The following is a 24622-nucleotide window of genomic DNA, read 5'->3' as shown; positions in this document are numbered from 1 at the left end:
GATCCTCCAAGGTGGTTAGAGGTTGGTGGTCAGTGATCACAGCCAGTCCTAATAGCTGGATGGCCTAGATCAGTGGTCAGCATACTCATTAGTCAACAGAGGCAAATATCAACAGTACAATGACTTAAATTTCTTTTGAGAGCCAATTTTTTTAAACTTAAACTTCTTCTAACACCACTTCTTCAAAATAGACTCACCCAGGCCATGGTATTTTCTGGAAGAGCCACACTCAAGGGGCCAAAGAGTAGCATGTGGCTCGCAAGCCGCAGTTTGCCAACCACAGGCCTAGGTAAATCCCTCCCATTGATGTGCTAACAGCAATCAAGACTCAACTACAACAGGAGGGTATATAGCCCATGGGGGGTGAAGGGGCACACCCAGAGTGCCCAGCTGGAGTGATCGGTGAGGCTGGGAGATGTAGCAGCTCTACCTAATATGTAGAAACAAACAGCGGGAAACTGCCAAAATGAGGAGAGAATGAAACATGGCCCATATGCAACAACAGAACAAAGCCCCAGAAAAAGAACTAAACAAAATGGAGATAAACAAGCTACTAGATGCAGAGTTCAAAACACTGGTTATAAGATGCTCAAGGAACTTACTTACTAAGATAAGTCTGTTAACTGATTTCAACAGCATAAAAAAGAACCAGTTAGAAATGAAAGCTACTACACTAACTGCAATAAATAATAGTTTACAGGAAATTAACAGTAGAGAAGATGAAGCTGAGAATCAAACCAGTGATTTGAAATATAAGGAAGTAAAAAATACCCAATCAGAACAGCAAAAAGAACCCTACCCCTGTTCCCCCCAAAAAAGAGGATAAAAGAGGATAGTATAAGAAGCCTCTGGGACAACTTCGAGCATAACAACATTTGCATCATGAGGGTGCCGGAAGGAGAAGTAAGAAAGCATGAAATTGACAACTTCCCTAACTTGGTAAAGGAAACAGATTTACAAGTCCAGTTATTGCAGAGAATCTCAAACAATAGGAAATCGAAGAGGCCCACACCAAGACACATTATAATTAAAATGCCAAAAGACAAAGAGAAAATCTTAAAAGCAGCAAAAGAACTAACTACAAGTTGAGGTCCGATAAGTCTGTCAACTGATTTCTCAACACAAACTTTGCAGCCCAGAAGGGAATGGTAAGAAATATTCAAAGTGATGAAAAACAAGGACCTACTAGTACAACCAAGATTACTCTACCCTGCAAAGCCTCTCATTTAGAATCAAAGGACAAATAAAGAGCTTCCCAGACAAGAAAAAGCTAAATGAGTTCATCACCACCAAATCAGTATTATATGAAATGTTAAAGGGTCTTATTTAAGAAGAAGGAAAGAGGATCAAAATATGAACAGTAAAATGGCAATAAATACATATCTATTAACAACTGTATCTATAAGCAAGTTAAACTAGCATAACAGAAACAGACTTACAGATACAGAGAACTTTTTGTTGGCTGCCAGATGGGAGCGGCATTCGGAGGGATGGGTGAAAAGGGTGAAGGGATACAAATTGGTTGTTACTGAATAGTCATGGGAATGTAAAGTACAGTCAATAATATTCTCACCCGGCCAGCATGACTCAGTGGTAAAGCGTTGACTTATGAACCAGGAGATCATGGTTCTATTCCCGGTCAGGACACATGCCTGAGTTGTGGACTCAATCCCCAGTGTGCAGCATGCAGAAGGCAGCCAATCAATGATTCTTTCTCATCATTGATGCTTTTATCTCTCCCATCCTGTCTCTTCCTCTCTGAAATCAATAAAAATCATTTTTAAAATAATAATAATAATATTCTAATAACTAGGCATGATACTGGATAGGTGTAGGATTTAATGGGATAATCACATATTAAGTTATGTAAGGTTAATGGGACATACAAAAAAAAAAAAAAACCACACCCACAGAAACCATGAGATAACACTTCACATCCACTAGGATGGCTATCATAAAAAAAAACAAATAATAATAAATGTTGCTAAGGAGGTGGAAAAATTGGAACACTCAGACGATGCTGGTGGAAATAGAAAATAGTGCAACCGCTTTGGAAAACAGTCATCAGGTTCCTTAAAATGTTAGAGTTACTATGTGACCAAGCAATTTTACTCCCAGGTATGTACCAGGTATATACACAAGAGAAATGAAAACATACGTCTACACAAAAACCTGTACATGAATGTCCATATCAACATTATTCAAAATACCAAAAGTGAAATGTCTATCAACTGATGAATGAAAGTGTAATATAACCAAAAAATGAGATATTACTTGGCCATAAGAAAGAAGTTCTCATGGAGGCTACAAAATGAACATCATGCCAAGTAAAAGAATCCAGTCACAAAATCGATTATATTGTGTGACTTTATTCTTTGTCTAATGTCTCTTCTATTCTATGATGCTTTTCTGGTGGATAAAAAACAACACATAGTTTTGAAAGCATGTAAGGTGCCATGAGGACCAGGAGGGAAATATAAGATGTGGCCCTCTTTAGGAGTCTGATAGAGGCAGAATTAGTATTCATGAAATAATCAGACTCCAGGGCAGTAATGATGGGGATAAATCAAATAAAGACGGTAAGGGCTCTGGTCAAAAGTGGAATATTCTTCTGGGGTCTCCCAAGTAAATTATTATAAGGTATTTTTGAGGAGACAGAGGAAAGTTAGGCAGTCAGGAACCAAGAATATGGCTGGGAGGAGGAAATAAAATCAGAAAAGCCAGGTAGGTGGAGTTACTAAGGCAGGGAAGGAAGGACACACACACACAGGAGACATAAACTTTAAAATGTATGAATGTTGTTAAGACAGACCAGCTTGCAGATAATCAATCAGAAGGAAGTAATACATATAAACCAACCCCAAGGATGTTGCTAAGGCAGAATTCTTTGAAAAGAACCAATCAGGAGCTAGCAAGGCTGTATCTACCCCCTAGATTAAAAATCTTGTGCTTCCTCTGGCTTCCTCCTTCTTCCCAGCATGTAATTGATTCTTGACATTCCTGCGGTGGGGGAGCACATCCCTGCACCCACATGGCTTATGGCCAAGTGGGACTCCACAAATGGACTAATAGACATGGCTCACCTGTCCTAATTTCAAATGACGGACTATAAAAACATGGAGAAAATTAGACTTTTAATAAACACTCTTGAGAGTGGACATCCATTGTACAAGATTACAAGTAGGGCAAGAAACATAGCGTATTTACTTAGACCCTCCTCCAGTTTCTCATTGGCTGAATACTATTTGATCACTTATTTCTTTTTTTCTTTTTTATTAATAAACCTTTATTGTTCATATTACTACAAAAGTTCCTCATTTTTCCCTCTCCACTAGGTTCCTACCCCACCCTCTGCACTTTCCCCTCCCTCCATTGTCCTCATTCATAGGTGCACAGTTTATGTTCAGTCTCTTCCCGCCCCCCCTGCCACTCCTCTTTTCCCTGAAAATCATCAGTCCACTATCCTTCCATACCTCTGATTCTATTATATTCAACAGTTAATATTGTTCATCAGGTTTTTTAATTCCCTTGGTGTTCTTTTTGTTTTTGTTTTTTTAATTGGCTTCCAAAGGATAGTTTAAGGTCAAAAGGAGTTTCAGGTGCGCCCAGATTCTATTCATCAAAATCTGGGTAAGCTCCTTATTTTTTGGTACAAGATTTAGCATATCGAGACCTGGGTCCTATTTGTTCCTCATTCCAAGCACATGGATTAAGAAATCAGTACTGATAAGAGGATTCTGCCAGTGCCCTCGGGCTCAGCTGATAAGAATTAAAAGAATGGAAGGAGAATCCAAGATGGCTGCTCGGGTAGACACCTAACCGCAGCAGCACACAACAATTTCAATGGAATACAACTAAAATGTAGAGTGGACATTGCCTAGAGCTACAGGTAGTCGACTGAATGAAAATTCTACAACAAGAAGGAAAGAGAAAACCAGAAGAAAAATCAGAGGAGCTGAAAAAAAGCCTAAGGTACGGAGACATGCTGCACGCCCCCATGTGCGCATGCGCGCAAAGAGGACGCAGCCGGAGAGGAGGAGAAGGCTGGAGGCCCACCTGGCATTCCCTAGCAGGAAGGAAATAAAACCCCCGGCCTGGGCTGAACCCCCGAACCAGCAGCGCTGAGCCCCAGTTATGGGCCAGACCCTGGGGACCCAGGCTCTGGCAGGGGGAGACGGGGCTGTGAGACGGAATCCCAGGGGAGCGGCGAAAAGCAGGGCCCCCGGAGTCGCGCGCATATTGCGTGCAGAGGATTGAATGTTGACTCTGATGCTGGATTACCCTAGCGGGAAGAAACAAAGCCTCCGGCGGTCCTGAGCCCCACTCCCAACCGCCCCCGAACTCCAGTTCTGGGCCAATCCCTGGGGACCCAAGCTCAAGCAGAGGGAAACGGGGCTGTGAGGTGGAGTCCTGGGAGAGCGGCGAAAGGCCGAGCCCCCGGAGTCGCGCACATTGCTCGCAAGGGAAGGAATGTTGACTCTGATGCGGGATTGCCCTGGAGGGAAGGAAACAGGAGCCCCGGCCGTGTTGGGCCCCCGTTTCGACTGCTCTGAAGCCCAGTCCTAGGCCAGACCCTGGGGACCCAGGCTCAGGCAGGGGGAGACGGGGCTGTGAGGCGAAATCCCAGGGGAGCGGCAAAAAGCAGAGCCCCCAGAGTCGCGCACATTGCGCGCAGAGGACAGTCTGTTGACTCTGATCATAGACTCCCCTAGCGGGAAGGAGAAAAAAAGCTCCAGACTGGAGGAATGTGACAAGGAGCAGGAGCCCCTGCCGGACACCGGCCAGCCGGGCACCAGCAAGGAGCCGGGCGACGGTGCCCTCAGGGAGAAGGGTGCCCCTGAGCCTTCGACTTCTGAGCACGGGCAACGGAGCCGAGGCCGGGGGCTGCTTCCTGGGCGGTGCCGACCCCGGCAACAGGCTGGAGCAGCGCAGGAGCCCGCGGAGAACAAAGGGGTGCCACAGGCCAACCTGCTGAGCTTCCAGGACAAGGAGGAAGAAACCAAAGAAGTTCTCAATGTGAAGAAATCAAGTGAGAGCAAAAGATAGTAAAATTACTTAAGAAAGAATACAAAGAAGATCTTGAAAAATCAAAGACTAAGTCAGAACTCAACTCACCAGCCAACATTGCAACATAAATGCGTTTTGTTTTTTTTTTTTAAAAAAAAGGACAGAATGTTGGAACAGCGGCGGGCAGGCCTGGAGTGGCCAGGCACAAGGCAGTGGCAGCCGGGCCCGGAGCAGCAACGGCCAGGCCCCAAAGCAGCAGCAGCCAGAACCAGAGCATCAACAGCCAGCACTGGAGCAGCCAGACCTGGGGCAGTGGCAGCCAGGCCTGAGGCGGAGGCGGCCAAGCCCAGGGTGGCCAGTTCAGGAACACCCGGACCCGGAGTGGCTGGGCCCGTTGAAGCCGGGCCCAGAGCAGCCGGGTCGGGAGCAGCCAGGCCCAGAACAGCAGTAGCCAAGCCCAGAGCCTCCAGGCCAGGAGCGGCCAGGCTCGGAGTGGCCGTGGCTGGGGCAGCCGGACCCAGAGCAGCCGGATCGGGTGCGGTCAGGCCCGGAGCAGCAGCTGCCAGGCTGGGAGCAGCCAGGCCCGGAGCAGCCAGGCCCAGAGCAGCCGGGTCTGGTGCGGCCAGGCCCGGAGCAGCAGCTACCAGGTTGGGAGCGGCCAGGCCCGGAGCAGCCAGGCCCAGAGCAGCTGGGTCGGGTGCGGCCAGGCCCGGAGCAGCAGCAACCAAATCCAGAGCAACTAGGTCGGGAGCGGCAGTGGCCAGACCCGGAGCAGCTGGTTGTGGAACGAACCAGAGCAACAGAGGCCAGGCCCGGAGCAGCCAGGCCCGGAACAGCTCGCTCCTCGCCTGCCCCTGCCCCAAGGCTGCCTCTCAGACATGGCTGGAAACTTTTGCGGAAACTTGAGCATCTGCTGAATCAAGTGATGAAGGCTTAGATCTGGATGTGTTGAGTTAGTATAGCGCTGGGGTGTTGATCTGAGTGCCTTGGGTGGGGCCTGGATGAGGCTGGTTGACCTATTTGGAAATGTCTTTTGTGTGAAGTGTATCATTGGCCATGTGGAGGTATTATTGATTTGAGAAAATGCTAAGTAACTGATTTACTATCTGAAAAGGGATTTACTATCGGGGAAAGGGAGGGAGGAAGAGACTGAACATAAACTGTGCACCTATGGATGAGGACAATGGGGGATGGGGAGGGGGCGGAGGTTGGGGTGGGAACCTGGTGGAGGGGGGAAGAAATGAGGAACCTTTGTAATAATATGAACAATAAAGATTGATAAAAAAAAATAAATAAATAAAAACAAGTAAATAAAAATAAATAAATAAAAAAGAATTAAAAGAATGTCCATGTGCCTTCTCAGGCGGCTCTCTACATCTCACCGTTTTTAACTAATTAAAATAAAATTTAAACATCAATAATAGGGCTCTAAAATTAAAAATAATTGCAAACAATGCCAATGCAAAAACTAAACCACATACATGTTATTTTCAAAACTTGAATGTCAAGAGCAAAACTCTGGCTATTAAATAATAACAACAATGCCAATGCAAAACAACAAAATGAGAAATCAGAATTATGGACATATTCATATTTTTAGCTACTAAATGAGTCTCTTTTGTTGCTGGTGTAGATTTACTCAGAGTCCCTGGATTTGCTGCACAAGACTTTGCAGAAGACTGAAAGCTAACAGATGCTAGCATGAGCAGGAACATGATTAAAGAAGTAGCTTCCACTTCAGTCTTTAATTTCTTCAGATGACTCCATGTTGGCACCTCAGTCCCTTGCATAGCCTTCAGTTTTCTTCTCCCACTTTGCTGTCATCTGGCAACTCTCCGTCCTTTTGGGTGAAGGGACACAGGAGCTTCTCTGAGTCCATTGTGATGACGGACATAACACTCTGGTACCCGAATTGGCTGCATTGCTCCTTCTTTCCTTTCATTTTGAACCCAGGGTTCGACCCCACAACACTCCGGGCTTGGATGCTCCAGGCCTGGATGCTGCTCCGGGCCTGGCTGCTTCAGGCCTGGTTGCTGCTGCTCCAGGCCTGGTTGCTGCTGCTCCAGGCCTGGCTGTTCCAGGCCTGGCTACTGCTGCTCCAGGCCCAGCTGATGCTGCTCCAGATCTGGCTGCTGCTGCTCCGGGCCTGCCATTCTTCCATTATCCAGCTAGTCACATTCTAAGAGCCCCATCGGTCCCCCATCGCTCCCACCATCATGTTAACCATTGACCACTAACTACCCAGTACCTCCTTCCCGTGGTCCCGGATGACAGATGTCCTTCATATTAGTTTCAATCCTCAAATTGTTGTGGGAGCGGTAGACCATCTTGGTTTCTCCTCCCTATTTGATAACCTATTTCTTAATAGGTCTTGCTGTCTCCCATTGGTTTATTTTTAAAAATGTGCTGGGCTTTCTCTAGTTGCCTCCACCGCCTTTGTCTACGGCAGTGGTCAGCAAACTCATTAATCAACAGAGCCAAATATCAACAGTACAATGATTGAAATTTCTTTTGAGAGCCTAATTTTTTAAACGTAAACTTCTTCTAACACCACTTCTTAAAAATAGACTAGCCCAGGCCGTGGTATTTTGTGGAAGAGCCACACTCAAGGGGCCAAAGAACTGCATGTGGCTCGAGAGCCAGTTTGCTGACCACGGGTCTAGGATAATCTTCTTAGGACAGGTGCTGTCAGCTTCGTGTACAGTTCTCATCCTTTCTCCCCACCCCCACATCCTGTTTACTCTGGGGAAATTAAGTAATGGCCTGGACACATGCTATTTCTTTTCTATGAAGATAAATCATAAGCATGTTTCTTACAGCATGGATGCTCTCAGTAAACTTTGGTTCCACTAACCATTTTTGTCCACAACTTCAATTCTTCAATTTCATGAAACAATGAACTCGGACTCAAACACCCACATTTTGGTTTCACTGTCATGCTTATCCATGTGGCCTTCCCCATCCCACAGTCAGAATTAGTTGCTTCCTCCATAGCATTTTATTCACAGTCACCTTATATTATAGTTCACTTTACATATATCTGGTTGCTCCCCCATGTAATACATTCCCAGTAGACAAAGACAATGTTTATAATTTCTGTGTCCTTGAAAACCATTAGCACAAAGTCCTGCACACAGTTAGATGATAATTCACATTTGTCCAATTTAAATATTTACTTCACAAAAAAATATTAACACATCTTTATTGAAGCCACATCTAGTCAGCCAAATGGAGAACAGTATTTGTAGTAACTGAGTAGTCAACCTGCCTAAAAGCAGAATCCTTAGATTGTTAACACGACCTTCACATGACCTACAGTTAGCACTCACACAATCTGGTCCACACCCACCTTTCTTTTTATAATCCTCAAGTCACAGGAACTGCTCCTTTTGCTCTTCAAGCCTGCACACTTCCTCACCAGAAGCTGTTCTCTCTGCCCCAGGTGCTCCTTCATTCCCCAGTCACCTGGAGTCTGTGCTTAATATAAATAGTACTAGAGGCCTGGTACACAAAATTCGTGCACTTGGTGGAGGGGGTCCCTCAGCCTGGCCTGCGCCCTCTCGCAGTCTGGGAGCCCTTGGGGGGTGTCCGACTGACGGCTTAGCAACCGCCGCTGCACTCATCAGTCATGAGCCAGGCTTCTGGCTGAGCAGCTCTATGAGAGCGCATCTTCCCCCTGGTGGTCAGTGTATGTCATAGCAACCAGCCATTCTGCTGTTCAGTCAATTTGCATATTAGTCTTTTATTATATAGGATCATTTCCCTGAGGCCTTCCTGAACTCCTCCTCTAGCCCAGATTAAGTACCTTGTCATATACTTCCTCCAGTGCCCTTCACACACTTAGGTATTCTGTGATTATATATCTATCTCCTCCACTAAGGAACTTCCTGAAGCACTGATTATTTAACTCCGATGATGTGCTGGTAAGTGCTTAACAATTTAGTCTCCAAAATTATGTTCATACAAGATGACTGGTGCATGAATTTGTGTACAGATGGGGTCCCTCTGGGTGGCCTGCAGGGATTGGGCTGAAACCTGTAGTCTAAAGCTGCCTGAAGCTCCCACTAATCCCAGCCCCATTGTGACTGCCACAGGCTTGCACTGCCACAGCAGCGCTCGCCAGCCATGAGCCCTGAATCTGGTGCCCTCCCAAGGGGAGTGGCCTGCAGGATTGAGCTGAAACAGGCTCCCTGACATCCCCTGAGGGGTCCCAGATTGCAAGAAGGCACAGCCAGGCTGAGGGACCCCACCAATGCATAATCAGGCCGGAGAGGGACCGTAGGAGGGCTCCACGGCGTGTCCAGCCCATCTCACTCAGACCAAATCAGCAGGACCTCAGCAGCAAGCTAACATACCGATCAGAGCATCTGTCCCTTGGTGGTCAGTGCATGTCATAGTGACTGGGCAACCAGTTGATTGTCTGCCTCCTGGTGGTCAGTGCATGTCATAGCAAGTGGTTGAGCAGCCTTAGCATATTACGCTTTGATTGGTTGTTCAGCTGTTCTGCCATTCAGTCTTTTTGCATAGTACCCTTTTACTATCTACAGTAATAAAAGAAAAGCATGCAAATTGACCATAACTCTACTATGCCCACAAACCATGCCCACCATCCAATCAGGAGTACGTATGCAAATTAACCCAACAAAAATGGCTGTGGCCACGGAGCAAGCAGGAGGCTTGGGTTTCCCTGGCGATGGAGGAAGCCAAGCTTCCTGGTCAGTCCTGGCCTCTGCTCAAGGCTATAAAGTTTCAATTATAGAAGATAAATAAATCCCTACAAAAATGGCGACAGCCATAGTGTGAGCAGGAGGCTTGAGTTGCCCCCAGTGATGGAGGAAGCTAAGCTTCCCACAGTTCTGGTCTGCCCTGGCCTCTGCTCAAGGCTATAAAGTTTCAATTATAGAAGATAAATAAATCCCAGATACCAGAGCCTCCGCTTGGGTCGCCAGGGAGCGTGGCCAGCCTACAAACCACCACAGGCCCCTCACCCAGGCCACCCCACACCCCAAGGGAACCCCTAACCTGATCCGGGACACCTTTCAGGGCAAACCAGCTGGACCCCACTAGACCTTTAACCTATCTAATAAGAGTAATATGCAAATAAACTATCACTCCAACACACAAGATGGCTGCCCCGATGTGGTCAAAGGTGGCTGCCCCCATATGGACACAAGATGGCCGCCACAAGATGGCCAGAAGGGGAGGGCAGTTGGGAGGGTACAGGCTTGCAAGGGAGGGCAGTTGTGGGCAATCAGGCCTGCAGGGGAGGGCAGTTAGGGGCAATTGGGCTGGCAGGGGAGCAGTCAGGCACCAATTAGGCTGGCAGGGGAGTGGTTAGGGGGTGATCAGGCTGGCAGGCAGAAGCAGTTAGGGGCAATCAGGAAGACAGGCGAGCAGTCCTGGATTGTGAGAGGGATGTCCGATTGCCCGTTTAAGCCTAATCCCATGGGACATCCTTCGAGGGGTCCCAAATTGGAGAGGGTTCAGACTGGGCTGAGAGACATACACCCCTGTGCAGGAATTTCATACACCCGGCCTCTAGTATAGGAGATTGCATTTATTATAAGTTTTACTGACATAAAAGATGCATTGCATACAACAGTAAAAAGTACACAATATAGCCGAAGCCGGTTTGGCTCAGTGGTAGAGCGTCGGTCTGCGGACTGAAAGGTCCCAGGTTCGATTCTGGTCAAGGGCATGTACATTGGTTGCGGGCACATCCCCGGTAGGGGGTGTGCAAGAGGCAGCTGGTCGATGTCTCTCTCTCATCTAGCTCTCTATCTCTCTCCCCCTTCCTCTCTGTAAAAAATCAATAAAATATATTTTAAAAAAAGTATACAATATAGTAATAAATATATAGTAATATATAATAAAGTATATAGCAATTAAATATATGATACTCTTTACTGCTAATTCCATATAGCCAACTGATTCTCACAGAATGCTGTCATAGACTTTTGTCTCATCTCTGCAGCCAAACTATGGATAAAATTGATAAGTGAATGGTAATTGATATTTTCATTTACTTTAAGAAACAGAACAAAACTGGAACAAGGAAGATGTATATCAAACATGATCTGAACAAATTATTTGCTGAATTGGACCCTAGTTTTCAACTACAAGAAAAATATTTCCTCAATTTTTAGGGTGCTATTCACTTTAAATTTAAACTACAAATGTTAACATTTCTCCATTACTTTCTGAGACAATGAAAAAAACAACAAATTAAGCCATGATTTGTAGTGTCTGTTGGTTTCATGGTGTAAATATTCCCACCACAGCCAATTTCAAACCACTAATTTGACGTCTCTGAACACAGACACATAGCTGGGAAGAGGTGTGCCATCATTCATAATTACATAATATTTCCACCATGTGTCTACAAGAGATATAAGAGCATAGTCATTGCTAAAATAATGAGGAAGTAATAAGATCTGAGAATTTACTACCCTTGTTTTTAATATAATCTATTTAATTATAAGTTTATAGAATTCATTTTTAATAATGGCTGCAGAATTCCTGAAAATGTTACCACAAGGTCTGACTGAGCATGCTCTAGCCCTCATGGTTCACAGCTAACATATTCCCAGTGTTTACTACTCAGAAAGTGCTCAATGCATATGTAAAGGAACAAAATATACTATAACCCTGTAGTGACTTCACTCCTAAGAATCTATTCCAGAGGCAATCTAGACTTTCCTGTAAAAAGATTTTCCTACAGATGGAAATTTCAAAAGCTACAGAAAATATCACCATCTTCCATATAACATATTATTTTTTAAAAGGGGGGTGGGCCGAAACAGGTTTGGCTCAGTGGTAGAGTGTCGGTCTGCGGACTGAAAGGTCCCAGGTTCGATTCCGGCCAAGGGCATGTACCTTGGTTGCGGGCACATTCCCGGTAGGGGGTGTGCAAGAGGCAGCTGGTCGATGTTTCTCTCTCATTGATGTTTCTAGCTCTCTATCTCTTTCCCATCCTATCTGTATAATATCAATAAAATATATCAAAAATAAATAAATAAATAAATAAATAAATAAATAAATAAATAAATAAAGGGGGGTGGGCTTTTAATTCTTAGTATAAGCTCAAATGTAAGAAACAGTCTGTGATACATTCTCTCTGAGGTATTTCTTCCACAAAAACTCTTAGGCCCTGGGAAGTTAATTTGAAATCCTTCAACAGTCTGATTTGGTTTAGCACCCTGTGCGGCATTATTTCCCAGGGTGTTCCTTAGTTCTGGCTACAGCTCTGGAAAAACAGAGCTCAACCCATACCTCCAGGCCCCAGAGGGCACTGTGCTAGTACTGAGAACGGCTGGTAGCTCACTCACTGGGTTTATTCGGGGCTCAGCTTGGGTCCTCTTTCTTTCTTTTTCTTTTTTGTTTGTTAATCCTCACCAGAGCATATTTTTTCCCATTGATTTTGAGAGACAATAGAAGGCAAGAAGGGAAGGGGAAGAGAGAGGGAGGGAGGGAGGGAGGGAGGGAGGGAGGGAGGGAGGGAGGGAGGGAGGGAGGGAGGGAGAGAGAGAGAGAGAGACAGAGAGAAGGGAAAACATTGATATGAGGGAGGCAAATAGATTGGTTGCCTCCCACATGTACCCCAACTGGGGCTAGGGATTGAACCTGCAACCCAGGTATGTGCCCTTGACTAGGAATCAAATCCATGACCCTTCAGTGTGTGGGCAGACACTAACCACTGAGCTCACCGGCCAGGATTGGGTCATCTTCTTTAATTCTATCTTTTTTTTTTTACATTGCTATTGCTACCCTCCCTTTGAGCTTCTTCCTCTAGACTTTACTCCTCCTTGGTTCCCTATAGATTCCCCTTCCTAAAGCTGCTTTTGGTCCTTGGCTTTCCACCATCCACCCCACCTAAGCACTAATGATCCCTATCTAGATCTATGGCAGACTACCTGAATGTTCATCTCTACTTACTATCCTTATGACAAAGCATAAAGTAATCAGCAACTGCACTGTCCTTCAGACCATACTAGATCTCTATGCCTTTGATAAACACCAGCATGTCCCAGCTGCTCCTTTAAGAATACAGATTTTTATCTTCACAGACTCTAATAATAAAAGGGAAGAATGAAGTTTCATATTCCCAAATCTATATATATATAAAGGCTAATATGCAAAGTGTCCCCTCAGGAATTCAACCAGGAGACAGGGAGTTGGACCGCTCACTATGATGTACGCTGACTGCCAGGAAGCAGCACAGAATGAAGGAAGGCCCCAGCCAGCAGCCAGAAGACCCCAATCAGCCCTGATTGTCAGTCAGGCCTAAGGAACCTACCATGCCCAAATTTCGTGCACTGGACTTCTAATCCTATATAATAAAAGGGTAATATGCAAATTGACCCTAATGGTGGAACGACTGGTCGCTATGATGCATACTGAATACCAGGGGACAGACGCTCAATGCAGGAGCTGCCCCCTGGTGGTCAATGCACTTCCACAGGGGAGCACCGCTCAGCCAGAAGCCTGCTTATGGCTGGCCAGCGCACTGGCAGTGGCAGGAGCTTCTCCAACCTCCATGGCATTGCTAAGGATGTCCGACTAACAGCTTAGGCCCTCGCAGGGAGCGAGCCTAAGCCATTAGTTGGACATCCCCTGAGGGCTCCCAGGCTGCCAAAGGGATCTCTGACTGCCAGCTTAGTCCCCCAGAAGCAGGCCTAATCTGTCAGTCGGACATCTCATGAGGGGTCCCAGACTGTAAGAGGGCACAGGCTGGGCTGAGGGACAACCCCGCCCCCCCAGTGCATGAATTTTCATGCACCAAGCCTTTAGTATAAAGTTAAATTTGCTTTTTCAGATTATGCACATGGCTCTTCTCCCCAGAAAGCATTGTTGCTTTTAACAGCATTATGAGCTCCCTCTCCCTTCCACTCGTCCTATTCCTCCACCTGTTCCAAGCAGTACACACCCAAGGATCCACTACACCTATCCTGGGTTTCTAACCCTTTTTCCTTTTCTAGTCACCAATGTCCTCATAACCCTCCATTGGAAATTATTTCAAACTGCCTGCCCACAGGCAGTGCTGTCTTACCCAAGTACTTTTCACATCGTGCCACATTCTTATTTAAGAACCTAAGGGTCCCTATCAAAATCTAAGAGAATATTCCAGCTCCTAGGAAAAACACAAATATCTAGGGATCCAATGGGTGCAATGTCTCTACTTCATACAGAGGGGAGAAAAATATGAAAAAGCAAATAGATAAAAAGAAAACAACTGGCGGTTCTTGTAAAGGGTAAACAAGAGTTCCTTGTACTATTCATATACTTTTCTATAGTTATATAAAGTAACAAAAAAATAATCTAAATTCCTCATCTTAGCATCATGTTTGACAATAAAGAGTTCCTTCTTACTAACCACCCCAGTCAAGCTGGCCTGTGATGGTCACACCTCTACCTACCATCTTGATTTTGTCCTTCTCTTTATACCTCGATTCAGGATTTCCCCCACCCCTCCTGACCAACAACCGCTTCCTTTACTTCTTCCAGTCGTGCTGAAGAAGGAAAATAATTAACATTTATCATCTGCTACCAGCCAGGCTGATATCATGCTTGGTACCCATTGTATATTATTTTATCTAATTCTGCTAACAACTCTAAAATGGGAGTCATTAGCATGAAACTTGGTGAAATTAAGACACTGGTCCAGAGCAAGCAAGTAAGAGATTAATCAAAATAAAGAAGCCAAAAATGGAAAAGCCAGAATAAAAAAATCAGAAATTACCATTGAATCCTATGGGATTTATGCTAGTGAATGGAAGTATCTGACAAGATAAAATTAATATAATCAAAATTAGAAGGGGAGTTGGAAACAAACTATGAATGAATACTAGGAAGTCAAAATATCTTGTCTAAAAATGCAAGTTGTTTAAAAACATTCTAAACTATTACATTTTGTTTTGTTTTGCAATTTTAAGAAAGACCCTGACCTAATTACATAGTCATTAAGTAGAGAGCTGGAATGGGAACCCAGGTAGGCCTCTGCTATCCATAGCTGACCACACCTCACTGTTTCCATTTCCTGACCAACTCACCTACAACTACTCATTCACTCAATGCATGCGAGGCCCTGTTCATAATGCTAGGGATACATAAGAGCAGTGTCACCAATCTTTTGGACCTCACAGACTACCGGTTGGTGACCACTGCATTAGAGAACGAAACAGATAAAGCTCTTCAACTTCACGAAGCTTCCATTTTAGTGGGAGAAAACACAATAAGAACAGTAGTTATCAAACACGTATATAGCTCTTATTCTATTAACTCATTTAATCTTCATAAAAAACCTGAGTTAGGTATCATTCTTACAAATGAAGAAACCAAGCTAAAGGGGCTAATCTACCCAAGGTGACTAAAGAAGTACATTAGTGAAGACAAGACTTAAACCTGGGCAGTCTGGATTCAGTGCCCAAGCTACTTACTATGCCTCTCCATAAACTTTAAATAAAGTATGCTGGAGGGTGGAAAGTACCCTGGAGAAAAGAAAAATATAAAGCAGAATAAAAGGAATGAGGAGTACTAAGGAAAGGGGGACATTTTGAAATTTTTACTGGATGGCATGAGAGGTTTTCATGGAGAAAGTAACATCTAAAAAAAGGAATTCAATGGCTAAGGGAATTAACCAACTTGGGGAATAGTATTTCAGGGAGAGGAAATACTGTGCAAAGGTCCTAAGGCAGGGGCATATCTGGAGTGTTGGGGGAAACTGTAAGGTGCCAGAGAAGCTTGAGTAGAGGGAGTGAGAATATAACTACTGCATTTATTTATATATTATATATATATATGTGTGTGTGTGTGTGTGTGTGTGTGTGTGTGTGTGTATTTTTTTTTAATTGGTTTCAAAGAAGGAGTGTGAGAGATAGAAACATCAACAATGAAGAACCAAGATGGCAGTAAGTAAATGCAGGTACTTGCAGCCTCCCACAACCACATCAAAATTACTACCAAAATACAGAACAACCATCATTCAGAACCTCCTAACAGACTGAATGGAGGTCCTATAACTAGAGAATTAAAAAAAGAAAGCACATCTAGACTGGTAGGAGGAGCGGAGGCACTGAATGGGCTCGTCTGACACCCATATGTGTCTTTGGGGGAGAGATAGTTACTGTGTAGGCTGCCCAAAATGTAAAAACCAGTGGAGATTGTGGCTGAGTGACAAGGAGTCTGCTGGAGTCCCACATGTCTCTCTTAAAGGGCCGGCCCACAAATTGACTCAAACGCAACCCCTATGAGCTCTAGTGCCAAGAGGCACTGGGGGACCCAGACACATACAGGGAAGACTAGACTGTCTGACATCAGGACAGAAACTCAGGATCGCTTTCTCCTAGACTGGAGTGTTCACAGGGATCACTGTTCCTGTGCTGGGACCTACTCTGTCCCAGAGCTGACTGGCAGCCATATCTGAGTCTCCATCAGCCTGGCTCAAACTGTTTTCTCAGCCCTCAAGATTTCCTGAGACCCCACTCCATCAATTTACAGCTCCGCCCATGCTGTTTGCAGCAGCTTTTTCATATGAATGGCCTGTAATGGCTCAGGCTTCAGACTTTGCTAAAATCACTCAAACAAGCTGCAGCTGGTGTCAGCGTGCCCCAAACCTATCAATAAAAGGCTGAAGATCTGGTACTAGCACCAACCTGCCTTGCTTCACAGTTGGGCCTCACCTGGGCACCTCTAAGCCCAATAAAAATAGCAAATAGGGGTCATCTACAGATCCCTCTGTAGTTTCTTCCAGGTGGCCCCAGGAAGTGGCTGACATTGCAAGTCCCTGGAGATCCTAGAGCCAGTGCACTCAGTAGACAGCTTCAAACAATAGCAGATTACAACTCTACACATCCACAAGTGACACAGTCCAGGTGCAGACTCAACAAACAGCAAAGCCCTACTGAATCAAGTCCTGCTCCATAGGAGTGTTTTCTGCACAGCAGCTCTCCCCCTGTAGCCACAGCTGGTTCTCACAGTGACACCATCAGCAATTGGCCTGGAGGTCAATTCCTCACAGTGACACCATCTGCAACCAAGCTCAACTACAACAAGTCTGTGCACACAGCCCACACAGGGGTGCAACTAGAGTGCTCATATCAGGTGACACAGGGAACTGAATCACTGGGCCCTACAAAACACCTACTATACAAGGCCACTCGACCAACTCCAGGGGACATAGCAGTTCTACCTAATACATAAAAACAAACAGAGAAGCAGCCAAAATGTGGAGACAAAGAAATATGACACAAATGAAAGAAAGCAAACTACTGGATACAGAGCTCAAAACCACAGTTGTAAGGTTAATCAAGGATCTTCAGGAGAGCTTCAAGGGACTTAGTGAGACTTTCAAGGATCTTAGTTAGAATTTCAAAGACGTAAAAAAGGGCCAGTCAGAAATCAGGCATACACTAACTGAAATAAAAAATAATTTACAGAGATTCAACAGTAAAGGATTCTAAGAATCAAATCAACAATATGAGGAAGCAAAAAACACTCAAGCAGAAGAACAGAGAGAAAAAAGAATCCAAAAATATGAAGATAGCGTAAGAAGCCTCTGGGACAACTTCAAGTATACCAACATTAGCATTATGGGAGTGCCAGAAGGAGCAGAAAGCGAGATATTGAAAACCTATTTGAAGAAATAATAACAGAAAATTTCCTCTACCTGGTGAAAGAAATACACTTCTTAAGTCCAGGAAGTGCAGAGAGTCCCAAACAAGAGGAACCCAAAGAGGCCCACAGCAAGACACATCAATTATTAAAATGCCAAAAGTTAAAGACAAAGAATCTTAAAATCTGCAAGAGAAAAGCAGTAGTTACCTACAAATGAGCACCCATACAACTGTCAGCTGATTTCTCAACACAAACTTTGCAGCCCAGAAGGGAGTGGCAAGAAATAATGAAAGTGATGAAAAGCAAGGACCTATAACCAAGATTACTCTACTCAGCAAAACTCTCATTTAGAATTGAGGGTCAGAAAGAGAAGCTTCACAGACAAGAAAAATCTAAAGGAGTTCATCACCACAAAACCAGCATTACAGGAAATGTTGAAGGGTATTCTTTAGAAGGAGAAGGAAGAGGAGGAGAAGGAGGAGGAGGAGGAGGAAGAAAAAAAGGAGGAGGAAGAAGAAGAAGAGGAGGAGAAGGAAAGGAGTATGAACAATGAAATGGCAGAAAATACATACCTATCAACAATTAAATATAAAAGTAATCAAACAAGATAGCTAATCAACGAAATAACAGGGTGAATAAAATAGAACCAGAGGCATGGAAACACAGAACAGACGAAGGAACCTCAAAGGGAAGGAGGAAGAGGGCAGGAAGAGATTAAGCAAATATCTTATATGCATACTAGAGGCCTGGTGCATGAAATTCGTGCACGGGGGGGGAAGGGGTGGTGGTGTCCCTCAGCCCAGCCTGCACCCTCTCCAATCTGGGACCCCTCGAGGGATGTCCGATGGGCAGTCGGACATCCCTCTCACAATCCAAAACTGCTGGCTCCCAACTACTCGCCTGCCTGCCTTCCTGATTGCCCCTAACCACTTCTGCCTACCAGCCTGATCACCCCCTAAGCACTCACCTGCCAGCCTGACTAATGCCTAACTGCTCCCCTCCCAGCCCGTTTGCCCCCAACTTTCCTTCTCTGCCAGCCTGGTCACCCCTAACTGCCCTCACCTGCAGGGTTGATCGCTTCCAACTTTTCCTCTCTTGCAGGCCTGGTGCCTCCCAACACCCCCTCCCAACCCACTGGCCATCTTGTGTCCACATGGTGGCAGCTATATTGTGTATTGGAGTGATAGTCAATCTGCATATTACTCTTTTATTAGATAGGATAGAGACCTGGTGCATGGGTGGGGGCCAGCTGGTTATCCTGAAAGGTGTCCCAAATCAAGGTGGGTGTTCCCTTGGGGCATGGGGTAGCCTGAGCCAGGGGCCTGTGGTGGTTTGCAGGCTAGCTATGCCCCCTGGCAACCCATGCGGAGGCCCTGGTATCTGAAATTTATTTACCTTCTACAATTGAAACTTTGAAGCCTGGAGCGGAGCCAAGCCTCCTACTTGCTCTGTGGCTGGCAGCCATTTCTGTTTGGATTTGTTTACCTTCTATAATTGAAATTTTGTAGCCTTGAGTGGAGGCCTAGGCCTCCCAGGGTGTGTGGAAAGCTTGGCTTCCTCCATCGTCTGGGAAACCCAAGCCTCCCTTCTGCTCTCTGTGGCCGCAGCCATCTTGGTTTGGGTTAATTTGCATACTCACTCTGATTGGCTGGTGGTCGTGACTGGTTGGTGTAGCTGAGGTATGGTCAATTTGCATATTACTCTTTTATTAGGTAGGATCAGCAAAGGCTAGCTCTGACTGACAGCACCTGGTTCTATCTGCCACACCAACAAGTGAGGATGACAGGCCTGGAGGCCTATAAAGGCAGAACCCAGTAGCATCCATGGCTCTAAGGTTGCATGTGTGGTGGGCAACAGAGAGGGCAAGGCAATGGTGGAAGATCAGACCTCCTAAAATAGTTATATCTAGAGAAGTAAAATTTTAAATTCCTAGAGAAGAAATTCTGCTGCAAAATTCTTATACTGTGAAGAATTAAATTTAAAATTAAATTTAGGATGTATAGACACACACTGTATTTTGGAAGTTAATCTACATTTCTATACATCAAGCTTTTTTAAAGCAAGGGAAACCTTTAAGCTGATGATCCCTTCTCTGGGGTCACTGTCATGGACAGAGAGAACTTTTCCTTAGAGCATGTAAATAGGTCTAAATGTTATTACCACACTGAGTCAACTCAATATAGCAGAGCAATTGTCAGAAGTTGCTTACCTCATTTCTAGAAAATGTAAGTAATTTCTATTTGAATGAACTTAAGGAAGATGGAGGAGTGGGAGGCTACCAGCAGGTTCCAAGGTCCCTACAATATTGTGGTTCTAGGGTGAGAAAAGAACCTTGGAGATAACATGGTCACCTCTAATTTCCAAAACAGCAGTTAAGTAACTCCATACCCAGGACTACTCCCACCCATGCTGAAACACCTGGGAAAGAGCACAACCTGACAGCAGGCTCCTCTAGCAAGGGCTGCCAATCCACTGGAGCAGTGACTCCAGGAAAGCAGTGACTGCAAAGACTGCCTGCCAAGTCCAACAGATCCACAGTGATGATGGGCCTAAAGGCAGGCTGCAGGAAGAGGTGGTGGCCCCAGCCTTTCCTGGGAGCCAGCAGTCCTGGGTTGTGAGATGGATGTCCGACTGCCCATTAAACAGGCAGTCGGACATCCTTCGAGGGGTCCCAGATTGGAGAGTGTGCAGGCTGGGCTAAGGGACACACACCCTTGTACCTCAGTTGCAGACTCCATCCCGGAATTTGTGCACCAGGTCTCTAGCTACTATATAATGGTCCATAGGAACCATTTATCTAAATGGTGTTTATAATGCTAAAAGGCAGATTGATTTTTCCCTTATCTCTGTATGTCTGCTTTTGAGAAAAACCTATTTTGAAAACAAACTAACCCATGTCACTAGTTAAAATCTTCCCTTTTTCTTTTTCACAGGGAAATAAATGAGTGATCAGTAATGATCAAACTGGGTAAAAGGTTCTGTTCCAATCAGTGGTTAGGATCCCAGACTATTTTGGTTAAAAAAATAAATACATGAAATAAAAATCATAAAGTAGCTGAGCTTGGGCAATAAGAGGTTTTAGGTCTTCAAACTAGAAACCCACACTGAGCAAAAGGCAGAGTAAATAATGTTACCTCCATTTGTTCACCTATAAAATGGATATAATATACTGTACTAAACTTTGATGACCTCACAAAAGTAAGAATCAATGAGATAATAGGTTTTGAAAAAGCTTTCACTCTTCAAAGGAAAAGCATTAAGTAAATTCAGAGCATGATTATTATTAAAATGTAACACCCAATAATATGACGTAAATAAGCCAGTGATCTTTCTTACTCTTTTAAGAACACTTTGATAACTTTTAAAATATTATTTTTTTAATTTCAGAGAAGAAGGGAGAGGGAGAGATAGAAGCATCAATGATGAGAGGGAATCATTGATAAGCTGCCTCTTCCACGCCCCACACTGAGGATCAAGCCCACAACCCAGGCATATGCCTGACAGAATCTAACCGTGATCTCCTGGTTCATAGGTCACTCTCAACCACTGAGCCACTCTGGCTGGCCTTGATAGCCTTTTAATCTGTTCACATGGAGCCTGCTAGAAGCAACAGGAGGTAAACAGCAACTCTTCACAAAGCCCAGGTCAGAGGCAGAGCCCATCAAACTTAAGACTGCCCTTATTTGCCAGCCAGGCCTCTCCCATCCGGCCCAGCTCTGATGCCAGTGCCAGAAATTAGGAAAGGTTTATGGTTCCACTTGGACATGTCAAAGCAACAACCAAAATCCTCACCCACACACTATGCACCAGACCCACAGAGTTGTCCTTAAGTGTGTACCATCATTTCTGAAAAATTGCAATACAAGCTAGGAGGAAGTGCTCAATTTTTCCTTGTTTGATTTTCATTTCTAGGTCCAGAGGTTTGAGTTTCATTTTATTTATTTATTTATTTATTTATTTATTTATTTAAAATATATTTTACTGACTTTCCACAGAGAGAAAGGGATAGGGATAGGGATAAGAGCTAGAAACATCGAGCAGAGAGAAACATCGACCTACTGGGGATGTGCCCGCAACCAATGTACATGCCCTTGACCAGAATCGAACCTGGGACCTTTCAGTCCGCAGACCAACGGTCTATCCACTGAGCCAAACCGGTTTCGGCTGAGTTTCATTTTTAACCTAACATAAAAATTATAATGTGAGAGCTAGAGATTAGGGTGATAAGAAGACTGAAAGGGATAATTTTCCTAACTTAAGAGGGGAGTATGCAATCAAACTGCATCCAATTTCATCATCCACAAATGTTCAGAGAGAAAAAAGATTACTTACATTTATTAAACATCTACTATGTACTCTAGAGCCTATTTTCTCTCCTACACTTAGAAACACCACAAACAGCCATCACCAGGGAGGGAACTATACCAAGAAGATGGGGGTGGAGGGATCACAATCTGGTAATCAAGTCCTAGGTATTTCAATGGTTAGTGTTGTGAACACAAAGAGTATTGGCTAGAAACCAAGTTCAAGTTCCTAAAGATCCTTTGCAAGAGGAACTCCCAAACTACGTTTTCCCTAAAATTCTGGAATTAACTCGTGCTATTTAATGTTCTATTTTAAAAGTTTAAAAAAAAATTTTAAGCCTGGATCACAAGAATTCAATGTAGGGATAAAACAACATAAGCCAGATTTCTAACTCGAGCACATCTGACAAATATGGAATTCATAAGATCTTCTTAAAGGCCTTTTACAGATGTGCTCACAGGGAAAGGCAACCACAACAATGAAATGGCATATGTGTAGCCAGGTAATGAGAGCAAAGCCTTCCTGCTGGCAGCAACAATTCCAAGTACGAAGACTTTCTCACTTTTCTCACTAAAAAATCCAACTCATTCTCACTCCTGGGTTACAAACTTTTATCCTAAATGATTGTCTATGTTGAAAACTGTCAGATGGGACCAAATACACATTGGTGTTCTGATGTTTAAATGCCATTCCCACATCCCACTAAGAAAAAAAGTGATAAGCCTTAAAAAAAAAAAAAAAAGACACTATTTACAATTCACCTCTGCACTTCATGTAAACCATTAACATTCCTCTGCATTAACGCATTTCATGTAAACTATAATTAAAGCTTGCGTGTTCACCAACATTAAAAGAACATAAATGTGGTTTGTATTCAATGGAAACGCTTTCCCTGAATTATGACTGTGGAGAAAAATCGGCCAAGATATAAGGCCAGTCCATGCCCCTGGACAGGATGAGGTAAGAGGTCCTGCCTGAGGGCCCAACAAACTGCCATGGCTAGCTTACCATCCTCCCAGAACCCCACAGCTCATGCTGCCACAGCGTCTGCTTCCGGTTAACACCCGGTGAGCCTCTGATCTGAGTACAGGGTTCCTTGAGGTGATTTGTAAAGTAGGAATTTCCAATGTGCCACGCAGACCTCCAACAGCGAGGTCTGGTGAGACAGGGAAGTGGGAGAGGGTGGCTCATAGATAAGTGCTGTATGTGGCCCTGTCCGGGAAAATAAAAGGAAAAAGAACTTGAGGGTCCTTTCCTGGACATCTTCCACACAGACCTCAACAGCCCACTCAATCTCCGCCAGGCCTGCAGGCCAAGGCTCTCAGGACAGGACCGACCCGGGGAGGCTGACGATCCGCCTGGCCACAGGCGACTGAGGAGGATCCAGTCCCCAGCTCCCGAGGAGGCCGGAGGCCCAGCAGCGGGGAGGCCCCACCCACCACCAGCCTCCAGAACCTGCACCAAATGCATCCCACTCTCCAACCAAGTCCCACTTCCACAAAGCGCTGAAACCTCCCTGGGACTCGGGACCCGCATGTCTGCGCCGCACCCAATTCCAGGGACCCCGAGGCCGGCCCCGCCGGAAAAGGGCTTGGGAAGTCCGCCAGAGGAGGCGCCAGCCACACGGTGGCCCCGCGCCCTCGGACCGCCAGGGCGGCAGCGCCTCGGCCACATATAGGGTAGTTGTGATCACCTGCTCCAGGCCGCCCGCCGTCGTCCGCGGAAACCCCGAGCTCGGGGTGCAGCCCAGTCCTCACATCCGCCTCATGCTGCTGTGTTCACCTGGCGCCAGCGACCCCTGGCCGGCCCTGGCCACTACCTAGCAGCCCGGCAGCATCCGCGAAGGCCACTACACGGAGCGGGCAGCCCAGGCAGCGATGAGGCTGCCGGCTGGGAGGGCACTTGGAAGGGCAAGGGCTGCAGCCCTCCAGCGCGACCAAAGGACCCCAGCCTTGGGGGTGACAGATCTAAGTGCACTTCGGGAAGTGCCACGTAGCTCTCATATTCCGAGACGCTGTTGCTACCTGCAGACTCCAACAGTGTCAGAATCTCACGATTACAGGCAAAAGGTAAATAAATAAGCAGTCTCCTCCCAATTCCCCTTTTCTACTCCCCCCCTGCACTGTTCACATGGTACATTCCTCAAAGCCTGGTCCTGGCGACAGAGAGCAGTGGATTGGTTGGGAATCTTGGAAAGGGACTAGGAGACACCAATGGGAAAACGTGGTGGGCTGCCAGATGAGGAAAAGAGAGGATGCACTTAAAGGCGACTCGTTTGTTGTTCTCAGTACCCGCCTCACAGCAAAACTAGAATGTTCTTCCTTATCCTATCCAGATGGAAAACAAAGAAATTAGGAGAATCCTCAAATTTTGGGGGTAGAGAGCTAAAAGAAAATGTGGACAGAACTGAACCAGATATAAGTGTGTGACTTTCGGTAGGCTATTCCATTCTCTCAGCCTCAGTTTCCTCATCTAATACAATGAAGACATTAAGCAAGAAGTAATCTCTATTGGTCCTCATATTTTGTGATCCTATGATCCTTTGTAGGGGATTGACAATATTTACTCTTCAATATTCTTCCATGTGGGTATGCTCCACCATCCTAAAGAACTTTGGTTGGAAGTTGGTAGACTTTCTGACACCAAATCCTTTACAAAGACAGTATCAACCACATCTTTTGTAAAGACAAATTAAATA

The 24622-nt window shown here is 45.2% G+C and overlaps 1 protein-coding gene across 7 annotated transcripts in view; it reads right to left on the bottom strand.

Annotated features, from left to right (window-relative positions):
* The window catches only part of MICAL3 (microtubule associated monooxygenase, calponin and LIM domain containing 3), a 250954-nt gene extending 227091 nt beyond the window's left edge, over nt 1-23863 (bottom strand). For 3 of the 7 annotated variants that reach the window (XM_084878515.1, XM_084878517.1, XM_084878516.1), the window contains exon 1: nt 23618-23860. The gene's annotated coding sequence lies outside the window, so the exon portion shown is untranslated. Of the gene's footprint in view, nt 1-23617 lie in introns of all 7 variants that reach the window. The other 4 variants (XM_084878513.1, XM_084878518.1, XM_084878514.1 and 1 more) reach the window with 3 other exon arrangements.
* Nucleotides 23864-24622: the final 759 nt, after the last annotated feature.

Source organism: Pipistrellus hanaki (genome assembly GCF_964339955.1).
Source record: "Pipistrellus hanaki genome assembly, chromosome: 3".
Classification (NCBI taxonomy): Eukaryota; Metazoa; Chordata; class Mammalia; order Chiroptera; family Vespertilionidae; genus Pipistrellus; species Pipistrellus hanaki.
This window is presented reverse-complemented; position numbering and strand designations above follow the sequence as displayed.